This window comes from Mytilus galloprovincialis, chromosome 8 (genome assembly GCF_965363235.1).
Source record: "Mytilus galloprovincialis chromosome 8, xbMytGall1.hap1.1, whole genome shotgun sequence".
In the NCBI taxonomy this organism is placed as follows: Eukaryota; Metazoa; Mollusca; class Bivalvia; order Mytilida; family Mytilidae; genus Mytilus; species Mytilus galloprovincialis.
In genome coordinates, this window is record NC_134845.1 from 4,835,866 (window position 1) to 4,850,032 (window position 14,167).

Consider the following 14,167-nt stretch of genomic DNA (forward strand, 5'->3'; position numbering starts at 1 on the left):
GGACTAGAAATATATACACAAAATAATCATTTGACTTATGAGAGGTTAAGGTAGAATAAACCCAGGTTTAATCTACCATTTTCTACTGAAGAAATATGACATCTGTTTTTCATTTGTTTGATGTGATTGATCCCTCGATTTTTGCCATTTGTTAAGGTACTTTCCGTTTTTGTCGAGCGTGCGTCTTTCGTCGCAGAAAACTCGACATAGGGATACTGATCCGGCGGCGGCGTTAACTAACTTCTAAAAGCTTTATATTGTAGAAGGAGCAAGACCTGGATGCCTTATACTTTGTATATATATGCCTTATGCTACGACGTTTCCATCAGTCACATGTACATTGTCCTTGACCTCATTTTTATTGTTCAGTGACAACTTGAAACAAAAGTTAAGATTTTTTATAGTGTTAATTTCTCTCTTATTATGAGTAATAACTTATTTGGTATGTGCGTTTTTGTGTTTTGTCTGTTTTTCTTATACAGTATGCAATAGGTCTAATATATTTGGTGTATGGAATAATTGTAAAGTATACATGCACAAACTGACATAGATATAGGAAGATGTGGTGTGAGTGCCAATGAGACAACTCTCCATCAAAATAACAATTTAAAAAAAGTAAACCATTATAGGTCAATGTACGGCCTTCAACACGGAGCCTCTGAATTTGACCTGATTTTCATGGTTTAGTGGTCAAAGTAAGTTTTTTGAGTTTTTGTCTGTTTTTCTAATACTATATGCAATAGGTCAACTGTATTTGGTGTATGGAAATATGCTATGATGTACATGTCAGTCTCGCAGGTTTATTCGACCTTGACCCCATTTTCATGGTGCATTGCTCAGTGTTAAGTTTTTGTGTTTTGGTCTATTTCTTTTAAACTATAGGCAATAGGTCAACTATATTTGTTGTATGGAAGGAATGTGTGCCTGGCATGGTTCATCTGACTTTGATCTCATTTTCATGGTTCATTGGTCAAATTTAAGTTGTTTTTGTTAAGCCATTTCTTAGAAAAAATAAGCAACAAGTTAATTTAGTGTATTGAATGGTTGTAAGGTAGACAATTTCTGTGCATAAAACAATGTTTGACCTAACAATTCATTTAGATAGATCGTTATGTTATTATAAGGTCATGCATCGAGATTTTTGATTGAAGTAAAAACTAATGCTTCACTAAATAATAGATACTGACTTCCTTTTACAGAAGAACATGGGAGGCGTTTTGTGATTCAGCCCTACAACATACTCAAACAGGCATTGCATGGGTTGGATAAGGTTCACATGCTTTGCTGATTCGTTTTAGCATTCAAATGATAAATGAAAGTCGACTGTTTCATGAAGATTTTATTAATAAGCTAATTGGTGCTTATCTTCTTGTTCTTTCTTTGATAATTACATATCCATCAACACTGATATGACCATTGTTTCGGCAGTATCGGAATCTACAAATAAGTAAAATCAAATACATGAGATTCGAATTTTAATTTTATGACCTGAGGTCATTTGGAAAAGGGGGGTCATTAAGACCATTGTGACGTACTCAAATTTGGTTTGTGACTAAAACTTTTCCGGGACAAAAAAGTGACAATAATCATTTAAATAAACATTTGGGAACAGTATAGCAGTATTTATAACAATTGTCCACACCTATATCTTACGTTTATGTATATTTAACACATGACGTTTGGGTTAGAGACCGAGCCGTGCATATTAAATCTTATATACCAATTTGCTTGGTCAACAACTATTACATAATAAATATTGCAGAACCCTTACTTATGAAAAATCTATTATATTATTATCAGTTCAAATATATCAATACCCTCCTAACAATAGGCAAGGATAAAATTATCTTATAGCCAACGATTTATAAAATCTGTAGGATAATTAAGGTGGTTCAACATTTGCAATATAAATAATCTAATGAATGCACTTTCCTGCAAAATTTATATTAAACGTTTCGTATGTGAAGAGCGCAGGATACAAATACTCAACAATTAAATCAAATCAAATTTAAGAAGAAAGTAGGGACTAAACCACTAATATGATAGACTGAAATAGTACAATTATTGGTACAAAGTATCATGGCTGCATTTGTTCTAAATATGATCAAGCATATTACCTTGGTTGTAATTCCTGGGAGAGTGGTTTCGAGTGTAAATGAATACTGGTGCAGGTCCTCTCTTTTCCCATTTACACGGCTTGTATGTATCCGCTATTACGAACCATCCATAGTCTTGAGCACAACCAGCGTAACTTCTGTTAACAAGAAACCTCCTGTCTAACCATCCATTACGAAGGTCACTGAAATATTGTATATGTTAAAATAAGGAGATGTTTTTGATTAGAAATAAGCTTTAATGATTGTTAAATCGTTGATCGTGTGCAAATTTATAGTGAAAGTGCTTCATACAAAACATGCTTCATCTATTTGAGGTAAATCACACGTTACTGTCAGGCTATGAATATAAGGTAGACAAATTATTGTATAGTTATGAAACGCAATTTATTTGAAACTTGCCCTAGCTCTATATTGAAAACAAAACAATCCCCCAATCGCACACAGAAAGATAAGGATGAAGAATTTACTGATGTAAATTATGAAATAGGTATTGTAGTTCGTTAATAGATCGACTTTTCTACATCCAAACATATCGACTTGTCGAATAGTTAACTTATTGATTGATGGTCGACCTGCTAGCCTATTGAACTGTCAGACAATATAATGTCACGCCAGATAAACCTGAAAATAAGAAAGAGGTGGTATGATTGCCTATGAGACAACTCTGCACAAGAGACCAAATGTCATAGGAGTTAATTTATCAGATTAGGGTAGACGCAAAAGTTTGTTGTGCATCGGCGTAATCGTTGCAGGAACTATTTTACTTAGGTCGATTCGACTAAAGTTCAGTAATCATTTAAAAACAATGCATTTATCAAAACAGTTTGAGCTAATTGTTGTTCGTAAATTCAATAAGTTAGAATTAATATTTGAAATGTATATATTTTACCCGTTAATTGAAAAGACATTGAAAGTACTGCATGGAGCCAAATCATTAAAGCTGCTGTCAACCAAGTTTTTCTTATCAAACCAATTCATATTGTTTGTGTTTTTACCATTGAAGGTCATCCACATCACTCTTTTATTCTTATCAAATAGTTCCAATTTAACCTGAAACAATGGAAGAATACATTCGTAATGTTTTCATTTTATCAATTTGTGTTTTACTGCTATATGATCGATATTACTATTATGAGAGATTCTTATCCTTTCAGATTTATCAGAAACGTTGGGACTGTCTTATGATTAGACATTCACAGTAGAGTCTGCTGACATATATTTGGAGAATAACACAATGAGAAAGGAAAACAAGGGAACTGTCAAACAATACGTATTCACTTAACTACTGACTTTACCAGTTGTCAAAACATCGAATATGAAAATACATTATTGTAAAAATATAATGTAGTAAGTTGTCAAGGAGTTCGAGTAACACATCAGGCAACATAGACAAATACAAAAATAACATTTTGAAAGTTAAGGTCAACTTAATAAAATCATCATATATACCAGGATTTTATATCTACGACAGACGCGCGTTTCGTCTACATAAGACTCATCAGTGACGCTCGAATCAAAAAAATTAAAAAAAAAAGGGACACATAACTTACTAATTTAACTTTCCCCCAATTGTCAATAAATCTACTTCTAAGGTGAAAACGTCTACCAATGTGTGGGTAAAATGCAGGGATTTCATTCCACATCGATTGTGTCCGCCATGCATCATACACAGATTTACCATTACCAGCAAATGCCACAAATATCGGAAAATAAACTGAAAAATCAAGAAAATAAATGTTTAAAAACTTATATATGAGAATTATAATTGTTTTCTGCCTGAATCATATATATGTACTTTTCAGTCTCATTGGATTCTTATACGACACATGTTAAATATGTTAATATGGAAGTATAAAGAAATAAAAAAATGAGAACTTTGTTAAAATTGGTTTTTATCTTGGCATTTGAGATTAACCAATAAAAATTTTAGGTAAAAAAGGAGATTTTTTTCCCAACTAATCATAAATAGTAGATTAACTGTACTGAACACCTGCAACGTCAATGGATTTTCATTTCGCTACACTGGTTATGCAGGTTGTTAAACTCTCCTTAAGAAGTACTACACAAAAGGATAAGTTTTAAACAATTACTTGCTAGTCATTTTTAGGGGATTTCGAAAAATACGTCGGTTGATGTCATCATACATGCACAAGTTTCTGAAAGTGACATGAATAATTTCATTACGCACGTAGCCACCAATAGTTTTACAGCCATCTTCAAGAATTAATTGATCAAATGTGTGACTGAAAGTACCCTCTTGTATTTCGTTTTTCCTTTTAATTCTTTAATTTACAGACTGGAATATAGTTGTTACAATCAGTTACAATAATTAGAAAGAGTGTGTTTTTTTCTCCTCCAAAGTAATAGAAACCGTGTTTCGGGAACTTTAAATTCACAATGAAAACCAAAACTTTCTAACTTTTATCCACCCTAAGACCAGTTTTTGATTTTCCTTCGTAATGAACGATCAACCAAACATTCAGACCCTAGGATGTTCACGAACACACAAAATAATTAGTAAAACGGATATCGAAAATCCTTTTAGAGTTGTGTGGGAGTACGAACCTTAATTTATAATTTTGATTACTGTAACATCTTTAATTTGTAATGAGTTAGTTAAAAGCAAGGGAATCATTCATTAAATGATATGGCGGGACAAAACAAGCCGAATATTTGCATTTGTTAGATATATTAATATATTGGAAGTGTTGGGTACTCAGTTCTATGAGTTTCATATTTGCTAAATTGACAACATAAATTTAAGGTTCATTGCATAATTTGATCTTACCTCCACACGAAACAATTTTTATAATCACAAACACGAAAAGGCATGTTAAATAGCTTGACATTGTTTTAGTATAGTTCTTGTTATTCTGAAAACTGTATGATCACTTAAAATTCTTGTAAAAGTATTCGATATTATGTAGTATTGTGTTACACAATAATGTTGAATTTCCGTGCTTTAAAACAAAAGCAAAAACACTTAATAATCTAATACTGAGAAGTCCATATGTTCTATTTAGATATAATTTGAATAATATAATTTATTCGGTTATCGACTATTAAGTAAAAGTATAAAAATGGATTTTCGAAATGAACAACGGCATGTATGACGGACAAAACTTACCAACTACATGTATAAGGTTGAAATGAGTTTTTAAAAAAATGACCTGAAAGCCCACACAGATAAAAATGCACACAATTATAACAATGTTTATTGGTGTTCTTTTACTTGTTTACAAGATCAATGTTATTTGTTGATTTATAAGATCGTACACTATAACGTTTGATAAAAATAAAAACAGAAAACTGGTTGTCCAACTGTGATCAATAGTATCATTTTACGAGAAATATACATTAAGAGTTTTGTTTGATAAAGTTGAAATCATCCTTTCGAAATTGTACTAGTTGATTTAATGTTTTGAAATATATATATATATATATATTTATATATTTGTCTCACAGATGACGACGGATATGTTCAAATCGTCGTAACTACAACTTCATCCTCCTTTTCCTCGAATGTAAACTACCATATGATATTAAAATTATCAAGAACATGAGATCATTTTCGGATTTCGTGTCAATCTTTATTTCCTATGTTTTGTTTATAGTTGTTGTCTTATTGATCCCTCTCTTTTATTTGCCATTGAGTTGTCAGTTTATTGTCGACGTATAAGATTAAATCTCGCTTTTATATGTTTGGCCTCTATATTAGCAGTACCTCGATCCCTGAACCCAACCCGTATGAAAGTATTGAAAAGCGGAGGTAAAACTTTTACATATTCATTAGATTGAATAGCTAATATTAGCCAATATATATATTTAAAGGGCCAGTTTCTGGTAATATACACACAGATTTAAATAAGGCCGTTAGTTTTCTCATTTGAATTGTTTATTGTCATTTCGGGGCCTTTTATAGCTGACTATGCGGTATGGGCTTTGCTCATGGTTGAAGACCGTACGGTGACCTATAGTTGTTAATTAATGTGTCATGTTGGTCTCTTGTGGAGAGTTTTCTCATTGGCAATCATATCACATCTTTTTTTTTATATTTACAGATTACCTGTCTATGAAAGTAAATAATTAAAAGTTTGCAACTTAAACATTCTTGTAATCAGAATGTGTTTTGTCAAATGACCGTCTTCTGAACCATAATTATTTGTAAAAAATTAGAATTAGAAAAATAATCTAAATGGTGTATATCCTATGAGAGCAATGTGTGTAAATTATATACAACAGTACAAATATAACTAACAAAAGTTTCTTATAAAAGCGCAAATTTTTGAAAGTTTGATAGGTCAATCTCTTTAAAGAAAAATATTTAAGAGATCTAATATAAATGTTTGGTTCGGGGGACTTGTACATAAATCGTGAAATTCGAAACTATGTGTGCATTCGTACAACTGAACACAAATAGCTAATAAATCGTAACACTTTTAACAAAGTGTCAGTATTAAAAAAAGTTTAGTATTACATGTACGTCCATTATCACTGAACAAGTATACATATTTGTTTAGGGGCCAGCTGAAGGACGCCTCCGGATGCGGGAGGTTTTCGTTACATTGAAGACCCATTGGTGGCCGTCGACTATTGTCTGCTCTATGGTCGGGTTGTTATCACTTTGACACATTCCCCATTTTCATTCTCAATTGTTTGATAAAACGCCTTGTCAGGAGTGCATGTTATCTTTGACAAACTAAAATGGCATCTTGTATATTGACAACTTTCCATTTGTCTTATTTAAGCTGAGACAAAAAGGCTCAATCTCCAACCTCAAAAATGTTAAATATGTTAAAGAAACGATATACGTTACATAATTATGCATGATTATGAGCTGAATAATCAATATGTTTTTAAATCAATAGTGATTACTTGTGATTATCATATTGAAATTCCTGATATGTCTGAAAAGACATCGTGTATCGTCTCCAATTTGACAGCGCTACCATATTTATAATATTGACATTCAAATCATAGACAACCAGCTATTACCACTGGTATGTTCTTTACTTGTAACAAGCAATTAGATATAAGACAATTTTATGAATTTTTGTCTAATTTAATAATGATCTCTATTTGATACTCTATCTCTACCAACGTACGTGTACCACAATACCACAATTAGAGAGATAAAAGTATGATTTTATATGTAAAAAATATCAAGACGTTCAAACCAAATGTTCCCTTCATACTCCTACATTAAAAACATTATATTTAAAAAGTAATCAATTTGAAGCATGTGCTTGCAGCGTTTTGGTTTATAAAGATTTGATTTGTGTTTGAACATCCTATACATCCTAAGATGGCTATGGCTACTGACATATTTTTATGTACTTTTTTAGTCATATAGCTAATCAACTCTTTCTACATCCAGGGCTTGCAAATACTGAGCTTGGAGAGTTCCGGTTGAAGCAAAGCACTTCAGACGCATGCAATTTATACCTTGTTGTTTTTTTTTATAATATTTTACTAGAAAATGACCACACAAGATATATCTTTGTATCAAAATGAACGTTTTGTCTTTGATATTGTCTATGTAAAGGTATTCATCTTTTTATCTCTGACAAATACATATACACTGCAGTATTTGTAACCTTCATGTCTTTGCAAGTAATAGCATACTGTTAAAAAACGAGTTTTGTACACTCTAAGCAATATTGGAACACTCACAAGTCATTTAATAATGACTGCAACCTTATAAAATGTCGATTTTAGAAATCTCACAGCACATATTTCAAGCTTATGCTTCTCATGACAAAATCATTTTCTTTGCCAATATGTATTATAACAGTTGAAGTATAAAAGAATTTTTTAACCACAGATATTGTCGTTCAATTTGTTAGGCCAATGAAACAATGAAACAAAATAAAATATAATTGACAGTGTTATATTTACAAATCAAATAAATTAACAAAATAGCAGACACGAAGGAACATATAATAAACTGTTTTATCCTTGATATAATACAAGGAAATGTCTTTTAAATTTGTCAAAAAGAATGTTATTAATATATTCAAGAAATAAGTACATCAGAGTTATTCTTTCGTACTTTGTTTATTAATATATTTTAAACACATTAGAAATAAACATGCAGCTTGCAATTCAATTCTGCTTAATCATATACAATTTAAATACTCTTAACTGTCAAAAATATGCATTTCTTTGTAATTTCTCATTACATACTATAACATTTAGTTATCTGGAGAATAATGCATCGAAATGGTTTGAAAATTTGAAAAGATTTTCAGCAAATTCAACAGATTACCTGTAGTCAACTAACAGCACGTTTTACAAAATGTCAGAATCATTGATTGCACACGTTACTCAACATAAATGAAGAAAAGCAATGTATGTACAGCTTTATAACATTGCTTTAGATGACAACGCATTACATCATTCTATTTTAGGCAAAAGATATAACAAGATGTGATATAAGTGCTAATCAGACAAGTCTCCATTGCGTGTTTAGTTGAAATCACCGTTTAACTTATAATCGATTGGGGTGTGTTAAAGTCATTTGCATCCGCAAATTAAAAACAACAATAATGCATATGTTTTTTACAACTACCTGGATAGTTTTCATTATAAACATTGTGTACATATACTTTTTAGGAAGAACATTCTTTAGTTTGTCCACATTTAGAAGAAGTTTTTTGTTTTAATTGCTTGCTTCCAGGAAACAATTTGCCGGAATATTTTCCGTATGCAAGTGACCTTTGCGTGACACTTCTCTTAGAAATCCTGTGATCGCAATACGTATGGATCAATAATCAATTGAAATAAACAATTATCTGAGTGTACATGTTATACACGTGTTCAATATCCATGATTCTTTGTTGATTGTTTATTATAAGATGACAATCGGTAAACTACGGCTTCAAAACACGGCGATTAATTAGCTGTCATATTTGTTAAATCATAACAGACAGAGACAAAAAGATGACGATTATACGATGATTTTGCGTAAGAAATTATAAAATCGTACACAGAAGACTAAGTTCATAATATATACATAAAATGTTAATAATAATAAAAAGATTATTTTTTCACCGTTCGCTCGTTTCATATGACTTTAAGCTGCTTTGTACCTGTATGTGTTCTTTGACCGTAAATTATTAGGAACAAAATCAGGAATAGGGGGATAGATATCTGGTACATTATAGATTATTGTATGTTGTGTATCGATCTAATACATTTGTATGTTAAGCAATTTTCAACTGATATAGTTTGTTCTAATTCTGTACTATCACATCACTGTCCAATATAAATCAGAGGGTTTGGCGCCGGCAAACCAATTTAACCCAGCCACATTCTGTATGTACCTGTCATAAGTCAGGAGCCAATAATGCAGTTGTTGTCATTTCTCTGTATAACCTATTTGATTTCCGTTTATTCTTTTTGAAATTACTTAAGGTCGTTAATTTTTTGTTTGAATCATATTTTTTTTGTAATAGATTAGCCTGAAAATTAGATCATTGTTAAAGGTTGTATAATGACTTATAGTTGTTTACTTTTACGTCATTTGGTATCTGGTGGAGACTTTTCTCATTGGCAATCATATCACATGTTCTTATTCTTAATTTTCAAATAGTTTTAAAAATGGTCTAGATGCATTAGGAAATTAAAAAAAAAACTTTTATCTCCAAATTGATAACTTTTACAGCAATGGGAATATTATTTACCTTATATGTCGATCGAAAAACATATTTATATAAGAACATGGTATCCAATAAATAAAGATCCGATTTCATATATTTTTTAATTATTTCTGCTAGTCATACAATATAACATATATTTTAGATATTTGCAAATCACTGCCATACCTGCGATCCCAATAGACACAAAGTTTTTATTAGCTCATGGTCATTCACAAATTCATGTTTCATAAGTAAATGTCCTGCTCGTCAACTGTTCATTCGTCATTGTATCAACGCTTTGATAAATTTACCAGATCAATTTAAGTATGAATGATATTTCTCAGTATCTTGTTTGAAATACGACAGCGATATACAACGTTCTTTAAAGTTCATACATAGTTTCTGAATCGTTTTCTGACGATGGACCGTACAAGACTAAATCAGTCTTCGTTTGGCTGATTATGGTTTTTGGCGACATTTCTACTTCTGAGGTCAATTCTTTCGACCTTCTGGTCTCTTGTTTGCTGAGTGGATCTCGTATCACGGATTCTCTTCTTTTGAATAAGCAAGATGCAATTTTCTTGTGCTGTATAATCAAACATTTCAAGAATCAATGCACTCTTCTTCTTCCTTCAACAAAGACATAGAAAGCATGTTATTCTTTGGCAAGTGTTTACCCCGTTTGATTGTCATGTTTGATGATGGTTTAAACACATCAATCCACGATTCAACTTCTGCTAAACTCCTGGCTAAAAAGGTTAGGGAGTGTCTGTCAATATTATCTGCGATCAATGTTATTTCATTCGTTCCTTTCTTCCTAACTTGACACTTCTTCAAGTTCATATACACTGCAGTATTTGTAAATTTCATGTCTCTGTGAATAACAGCATAATGTTCAAACCGAGTTCTGTACACTTGTACCACCATCGAAACTTTCACTAGTTGATTATTAACTGACTGTACTATTGTCAAAGTTCCTTTCTTTAGTGCAGTCCTAACATCACTGCTTTCTTGCGCTTGTTTACACATTATCAAAACCATTTTCAAAAGCAATATATAGAACAACTTGATGTATTAAGACAAAATATGTTTTCCATTGTAAACATAGATAGAAATTGTCTTGATATATACCTGCTCAATTTGTTTGTGTGGATTTTTAATTGGTCAACAGATAAAGACAATCAACCAATGAAAATCAAAACAGAAATAGTATGAAAACATGCAATAAAGTATCATTTGTATTAAATGTAATTGACAGCTTTAAATTTAAATAATGAAATAGCAGACATGCAGAAACAAAATATTTATAGAGTGTTTTATCCTTGACATAATATCAGGAAATTTCTGCTCAATTTGTCACCAAGATGAGCATTTAATAAATATGAATTTGAATATTTATTTGAATATATTTTTTAATGTCTTATCAATAAAGGCACAGTATGTAATTTGTTACCATAAAGAAAGGAGTTTTATAAATAATAAATCACACTAAGACACTTAAACACTCCAATAATATTTAATGAGTAGAATGAAATTTATAAATCATGATTACCAATGCTTTTATTTTTATGCATTTAAATAAGTATATGGTGTTTATCTTTATTCTATCTATTTTTGTAAGTCTTCATTGTGCTGACTTCTACAAAAAATAGTACAACGGTTAACAACCGCTTAGTGGTTTATTTTGTAAACGAATCAGGCGTTTGAGTTACAATAAAGGCAACCAGTAGTATGCGGCTCTACGGAAGTCATAAATTGATTGAGAAAAACCAAATCCGGGCTACAAACCAAAACCATGGGAAATATTTCTTTTATCAGAGGAAAAACAACGACACATCAGAAACACTAAAGTGAAACAAAAAAAACCAAAAATTACGCATGTTATCTATTGAATAGCGAGTTATTTATATTAGCTGTTTAAGGTTGAGAAGTCGCAAATATGTTTCACCCATCCGAATACGTCATGTATCTGTCTAAAGCTTAAAGGCATTTTATACATTTGTCGTTGTATATTTTTTGTTCTTATTGGTTTTTGTCAATTTTTTTATTTTATTATATAAATCAGGTTGCGGTTTGAATATTTTAACTTTAATCATTTTCTTTTGCCATTCCCCCTCCCAAATGGCATTCATAGCTTTTACTTACCTTAATCAGGATCACATACCCAAAAATAAGATAACCCAGGCCGTATAACCCAGGCTGTATAACCCAACGAAATGAAATCGACATATGTTTTACGTATTTATTCATCTTAAATTTAAATGTCTGTATACTGTAACACCTATAATTCGGTACCAATAAATAAAATTTCTTTTATTGTCATGTGGTGTTTAGTAATTTTAAAACTTTATTAAAATGATGTTTAAATACATATTCCAATAATTAATAATTCTTACTGGCGGACTAAAAAATATCATTGTGTACTTCAGGTAAGTATTACTGTTTTAAACCAAAGTCTGACATAGCCTTGTAACAATTAATATTAAAAGAGCTGAAAAAGGAAAAAGTAATCTTTTTTAATTATTTAAACGAGATATAACAACAACGACAAAAATATATGCACAATCAACCCGGTTAAAACAAGTTAACCAACGTGTGTCAAAATCAACTTAAGATGTGTGCTTTATTTGTGAGTGAAGATGTGAAAAAATACTCTTTTATGGTTGTTGTCTAGTATTTTCTGCCCACATGAGAAGATATTCCTGTTATCACACTGTACGGTGTGTAATATGAATAGTGATTAGAAAAAAATGTGTTAATTTGTGTGCTAAATATGCAATTAGAGATGGGGATTTTCTAATTTCTATTGGTTATTCAGTAGGTTACTGATGACTTCAAAAATTCATTTTTACCCATTAGCAACGGAGGTTTGCCATGTCGACAATACTATACACTGATGTTTTAAAACCTGAGGTTTTCTTTTGCGATTTGTCCATTTTAAAGCATATAAAACGCTTGCAGCTTTTGTTATTGAATGTAGTCTCGATTCAAATAGCTTGCAAAATGTAGAATATTTCACCAGGACGACAATAAATGCAAAATTTTAAACCGCTGATGCATCGCATATAGACTCTATTTGTGAACGGGATTTTAACAAGTGATATCGACAAGTATCAAACTACAATCAACATATACAGCATAAATGTCTTAAATAATACTTAAGGAAATATAAATACATTTATAGATATGTGTTTGTTCAATTATATCCTCTGTAGGCTTTTTTCTCTCATCAATTGCAATTTTAACACATCGAAATCGGCGTAGTGGTTGTACAAAGGTTACGATACATGAGATTTAACGTGGAAACAAGATAAAGGGTATAAAGAGGGAGGGGTATAAACGGTATCTTCCATTTCTATGAACACATGTAAGTCAGCTCATAATATAGAAAATCTAGAATCTTACCATGCAATAGTTTGAAGAGAGAATCCAGTATGTAGTAAAAGAGTTACGTTAGGAGATATAATAAAAGCTTGTTAACTTGAAAGGCGGAAAATAGAATAAGACAACGAATGATACTCATCAATAAACCAAAATAAAAAAAAATGAAAATAAAAAAATATCACATGCAGTTTATTAAATAATTACTTAAGACCTGAACTTCTGTGCTGATGTTCCATTCTGTGACACACGTGCAGTACGTGTTTACAATTTATCCGGTCTGATAATTGGAAAAGGTTTGGTTATTAAGATTATTACCATGAAAAGCTCTCCGTTTTGGAGATCATGCTATTGTTCTGTTTTGTTTTGCAATATCGTGCATACACAAAATAAATAGTTATATGTACATATTGAACCAGACCACCATAGATGCACAGTTCTGAGATAAAAAAAAAAGGGTGTTTCCTGATGGTTATGTCATGTGAATATAAATTTATATATGACTTTTTATTATATTTACACGATGTCTGCAGACCGCTCGAGATGAATACCATTGTATCACATTTTATATTGTGAATAATTGCCTTGTTTTTAACTCTCCTAATGAAAGTTGTGATAAATAAAATCATTGAAAGCTCATGGCCAAACATTCCATATGAACAGTTTAGGTATCTAGTTTGATTAATGATATAGTTTTAATGTATGTCTTTTGAATATACATAGGCGTTGACAACTATTGTGTTCATGTTTTTGACACAAATATAGTGATCGATATTCTATACATGTTTTTGTTGTTGCATATTCCATGCTAGATATTATTGCATACACATTTCTATTTTATTCACTACAAATGATACCCTTTTCTCTTTCTTGTTTTTCTTATCATTTTGAACTAATATATATATATCTGCGTTCGAGCTGTTGGTTCGAGGCGATAACACGGGTTTTTTTTTTTTTTATGTCATTTTATTTATACACATCTGATTATTGTATGTTCATTTCACTGAAAAATATTATTGATATTATGAA

General features: G+C 31.0%; 1 long non-coding RNA gene across 1 annotated transcript; it reads right to left on the minus strand.

Moving 5' to 3' along the window:
* Positions 1–1,321: 1,321 nt before the first annotated feature.
* LOC143043085 (uncharacterized) lies at positions 1,322–5,045 on the minus strand. Its single transcript, XR_012968186.1, has 5 exons — positions 4,906–5,045; positions 3,668–3,831; positions 3,007–3,167; positions 2,118–2,299; positions 1,322–1,437 (listed from the first exon to the last, which is right to left on the minus strand). It is a non-coding gene; the product is annotated as an uncharacterized LOC143043085 (long non-coding RNA).
* Positions 5,046–14,167: the final 9,122 nt, after the last annotated feature.